Source organism: Nannobrachium achirus (assembly GCF_963921795.1).
Source record: "Nannobrachium achirus genome assembly, chromosome: 9".
Taxonomy (NCBI): Eukaryota; Metazoa; Chordata; class Actinopteri; order Myctophiformes; family Myctophidae; genus Nannobrachium; species Nannobrachium achirus.
In genome coordinates, this window is record NC_137818.1 from 37752767 (window position 1) to 37758766 (window position 6000).

The window sequence follows — 6000 nt, forward strand, 5'->3', positions numbered from 1 at the left end:
GCCCATATGGAGATCCCTGATGTCATAATATTAAGCCCATAGCTTGTGTGAGTCTCATGTGGTCTATAACATAAGACATCAATGATGTCGGACGTCAGTCATATCCATATTTGGGAAAATATTTTGTCCACATTTTGTCCAACTCAAACAACCAACCACAACTCGAATCACACTTCCAAATGAATTCAGTCCTTTGCGAATTCCGTCCTGCGCGACCTCGCCCTTAGGGCGGCTTACTGGTTATTATTGTAATCATTTTAGTTGAATCAAGTGTTCCTCATTTGGCCGGGGACCCCCTTTAAAAAACCCTCAAAAACCACAGGGGGTCCCTCCCTGGACCCCATTTGACACCACTGATTTAAGGTAGGCCTACAGTATTATACACACTGTAATATTAATTGTGTCGATGCATTGTGAATATTAAATGCGTATTTACAGTCCATTATAATCCTCCACTAGTTGCTGTACCTCTCCTGAATGGATTGTCCATTTAATTAAGAAATATTCTTGTGATTCCCATTTCATGTTTTACAATCCTAAAAAAAAAACAATATTGAAATTACAGTAAGCTTCTTATAAGCTGATACAATTACTGAGGTGAGGAATGTGTGTGCGTCATGTGCTCTCTCAATTGAGGAAACAACACAACTAAAGACAATTGATCCCTGAACATATGCCATGCCTTTGTGGAAGGAATTTATGCCAGACAGCATCTGGCAGTACTATTATCACCTTAATGCTATTCTCAAACCTTATGTCAGTGGTGAACCAGTGATTTGATTAATCTCCTAGAACTATCCAGGTAGAGAGGATATTAGAAATGTAGCATTGCTTCAAATTCATATAGATAAATTATGACGTAAATGTTACAATAGACTAAAAATGGTTAATTTCAAACACCTTCCGCGAAGCAAAAATGTTTAATAAACTAATTTGAGTGCTAATTTGTTAAAAAATGTCAGTTCAAAAGCTCATTTGTTAACAGATACATCAGTCTACCATCCCACATAGGCCACATGGTTCTCTGGCCATGCAGAGTCTCAAATGTCATATATCCATATTCCTTTGTAGTTACTTGTCTACTTAAACACTCTTCCTCTCACAGTGGTCCCTCGCAGGCACAAACAAGGGCCAGATGTTCAGCTGTGGCCCTTTGCATCACATGAAGGTCAACCTACCCACCCATAATGGCAGAGGCTACCTCGATCAGTGTGGCTCTGACACAGGGCAGCTGTTCACATGGTTATCCATTCCATATGGCTGCCACTTGTCCACGGGCCTTTTCACAGCACAGCCCTTGTAAACACGCTTTAGTTCCCTGTTCACGTTTTTTTTCCTACTCCTGTAAAACATGTCCCAAATCCAATCACAGTCCCGCTAACGGGGATGATGTTGATTAATGGGAATGTTTAGTGTGTAATAGTGACCTATAAGCCCCCAACTGAGATTACAGGCAGGCGAGCAGCCATGCAGCGAGCCCGCCCGGGGCCCAGGACAGCAGGAAACAAGCGGAGCTTAGTAAGGGATTGTTTTAGACAGACAATGCTGTCTACCTGATCCTCCGTTAAATCCTGCTCAGGAAGTGTACCGGGGATTGGTGCAGTTTAATAAATGAAAGTGCTCCCATAATCAGGATTTGCCAAAGTGCCCCTTTTGTGTTAATCTGACATTCTTTTTTTTACAGCATGCTTTTTGACATCTGTCATGGCAAGTGGTGTTAACCCTACATAGCCCCATACTACAGTGTAAACATTGCAACAGGATGGGGGCACCCTGTAATTTAAATATTACTGTATAATATATTGTTTCTTCACTGTACGAAACCGTTCTACTTTACTTGAAGCATTTAACCATACACTTTTACTTTGCAGTGGACACATACACAACAGTTCTGCTCTCACTGTGTATAACAGGGTTCCCCAATAGGCGGGGCTACTGTCTGGCCCCCACCAACCCCAGTAATAATGGTGGTATAAGAGCAGCAACAACACTAGTATATCGTCGTTATCGGGTGGAAATCTTGTATCTCCAAATTTGTACGTTCTTTCGCAAATCATACAAGGCCGTCGCACAAAAGTAGTGAAAACAGCAGATCTACAAGCACACAACGCCTCGCACCGCGAGGCGTTGTGTGCTTGTAGATCGGCTGTTTTCACTAGTTTAAATCATTTTTAAAATGATAAATTCAAAACGAACGGTTTTGGACATACAAGATTTTCACCCGACAACGACGAAAACTGTCGCTGGAGTATAGTGGGAACGCCACAGTCGCCCCCTGCAATGTTGTGGCCCTCGGCTTGGTACCCTAGACATAATTCGGCACTTGGGGAAAACTAATTGGGGAACCCTGGTGTATAACATGTCATTACTGTCAAGGATGCCCCCAACATGAGGTCATTACAGGGTGTGCTCCATCCCCATTATTACGTACCCAAGGCTAATAGAGCAGGGACGTGTAATTACATTGTCATTAAAATAGAAAGCTGCACTTTAATGATTAAAGTCCAGCGTACCAGCGATCAAGCATAATAAATTTGTTTTAAAACCAAGGAGTACAACGATAAATCCCACAGGGCCAGATGTGAGAACGGGAGGGGCCTTTGAGTTCTGGGCCAGATTAACAGGAAAATCCCAGAGGACTGCGCTGTCTTTTCTCTGCCGATTAGGGGCTTGTGTGGACTCAACATGCTGTAATCCACCGATTAGCTGATATAATCACCTGTAAATACACCTCGGCCATAGCATCGCTCTGGACCACTGACCACTAGCATATTCCATGACAATCTTCATGGACCACCCCACAACTGCAGTGTGTGTGTGTGTGTGTGTGTGTGTGTGTGTGTGTGTGTGTATACTCTATACTCTATACACACACACACACACACACGCACGCACGCACGCACACACACACACACACACACACACACACACACACACACACACACACACACACACACACACACACACACACACACACACACACACACACACACACACACACACACACACACACACACACACACACAGGAGAAGGCCCAGTCATTTCTATATATCTTTAATTAATATCTAAAATGACAGATCTTAAAAGCGGTGCATTTGTTGTGCACCAGGGTCGCACAGCCAACAAAGCAGATCTACAAGCCAAGCTCACGTCGCTCGTTGTTAAATTTGTATTGTGCATATCAATATATTATTTGTGTAAACCAATAAAACAAGATCTAAAACAAATAAATAAATAAATAAAGTATTGCCCTCTTAATACAGATACTTCTCATAAAATTTGAAGATTGTGTAAAATATCATTTTCTTCTGTAATATATCTTTTTTAAACTTTCATATATTTGAGATTAATTGTGTATGCAGTGAAATATTCAAAAGCTTTTTTTGTTTAAATTTAGATTTTTATGGCATACAGCTCATGAAATATTAGAATATTCCACACGACCACTCAAAAGAAGGATTTATAATACAGAAATGTCAAACTTCTGAAAGGTTATGTTAATTTATCCACTCAGTACTTTAGTGTGGGGATTAAGGGGAGCAAATGCTAATTTCGTGCAATTTTGACTTAAAGCGCGTAATTTTGCACAGATGTAGCCCAGGGCTTGCTCTAATGATTTAGCTAGGGCGCCCGAGTCTGCGACCTTCGGGGTCGCCACAGCGGCCAAATCAAGTTGGGCTCCCATTGACTTTCTATACAGGAGGAAAATACCCAGAATTATTATTTTTTTCTGGGTATTTAAGGAGGATCTGAGGGGTCTAACTAGGGGTTTGTCATGATGCTGAATCCATTGCAGGCATTTGTTTTGCACAAAAAACATTCAGTGGGCTAGAAATGGCCTCAGAAAACAATACACGTATGGGTGAGTATTCATGTTAGTCGGAGGCCTTAGGGTTTTTTTTTCTCGTGCTAATCAGTCTAAAAGTCCAAAATTTTGCACAGATGTAGCTCAGGGCATGCTCTAATGATTTAGCTAGGGCGCCCGAGTCTGCAACATTCTGGGTCGCCACAGCGGCCAAATCAAGTTGGGCTCCCATCGACTTTAGTGATGAAAAGTGATGAGTCATCACTTTTCAGAGTTTTAGAAGTGATTAGCACGAGAAGAAAAACCCTAAGGCCTCCGACTAACATGAATACTCACCCATACGTGTATTGTTTTCTGAGGCCATTTCTAGCCCACTGAATGTTTTTTGTGCAAAACAAATGCCTGCAATGGATTCAGAATCATGACAAACCACTAGTTAGACCCCTCAGATCCTCCTTAAATACCCAGAAAAAAAGATCTGGGTATTTTCCTCCTGTATAGAAAGTCAATGGGAGCCCAACTTGATTTGGCCGCTGTGGCGACCCCGAAGGTCGCAGACTCGGGCGCCCTAGCTAAATCATTAGAGCAAGCCCTGGGCTACATCTGTGCAAAATGTCGCGCTTTAAGTCAAAATTGCACGAAATTAGCATTTGCTCCCCTTAATCCCCACACTACTTGGAATGGAATACGCTTGAACAAATGTCTTCATCGATGGGGCGTGGCATGAAGGTGGTCAGCCTGAGGTACTGCTGAGGTGTTATGGAAGCCCAGGTTTGCTTTGATAGAGGCCTTAAGCTCATCTGTGTTGTTGAGGAAGATGTCTCTCATCTTCCTCTTGACAACACAACACAGATTCTCTGTGGGGTTCAGGTCAGGCCAGTTTGCTGGTCAGTTAAGCCCAGTAATACCATGGTCAATACACCAGTTACTAGTAGTTTTGGCTCTGTGGGCAGGTACCAAGAGCTTCTGGCTAAAGAAATCATCATCTCCATAAAGCTTGTTTGCACAAAGTGCTCCAAAACCTTCTGATAATGGTTGTGTTGACTCTGAACTTGATAAAACGCAGTGGGCAAAACCAGCATCGCTTTGTATTGCTGGTGTTGGTCCACTGTGTTTTATCAAGTTCAGAATTTTTGTTTGTAAATTTATTTAAAAAAAAAAAGCTTTAGAATATTTCACTGCATTACACAATGCTGTACAGCATTACACACTGCTGTACTCCCTCCAACTGTATATGTTCCCCGTTTTCAACTGTTTTTATTTTACTTGTAAAACTTGCTTCGGCAATGTAAACGTATGTTTTCTCATGCCAATAAAGCTCCTTTGAATTGAATTACATGCATAATGAATCTAAAATATATGAAAGTTTAAAAACAATAATTATATTACAGAAGAAAATTTACTTTTACACAATATTCAAATTTTATGAGAAGGATCTGTATTTAAATGGCCAGTTCACCTCTGGGGCAACCAGATCTTATTTTACTGTTGTTTGGGACACGATCAACACAATCCTGAGTAATCTTTTGTGTTCAATCTGTGTTTTGAGATATTTTAGTATTTCAGAATGAATGATGATGCATTTTGCATCATATGATGCAGCATGATGACTCATATGATGCAAAATGCATCATCATTCATGCTGAAATACTAAAATATCTCAAAACACAGATTGAACACAAAAAGAAAATATTCAGGATTGTGTTGATCGTGTCCCAAACAACAATAAAATAAGATCTGGTTGTCCCAGAGGTGAACTGGCCCTTTAAGTGTCAACCATGTCACCCTCACAGGAAAACTAAAACGAAATAATCCTGAGCCACTGCCGCCCCCTAAATAGCCATGGCCTTTATTTGATCTGGTTATACATGTGTATGTATGTACACTCGCTGATACGACCCAAACGGCTAGGCACTACAATGTGATAAGGATGATGCAAGCTATAATTTCTTAACATGACCATGGCCTCTTTCAAACTCCTCCTCACCATCCTGAATACTTTGTCTCCATCTGCTGGCTGACTGTATCAAAACAGGAGACATGGAGAATTGCATGTTCCTCTCTCCTCAACTCACTCCATTACATTGGATTAAAACATTAAAATAAGGATTACAAAATGTTTTTTGGATTTTTTTTTATTTTGTAAGACACTTTTAGAGACATTCCTGAAAAGGTCAAACGGATGGTTTTGGTT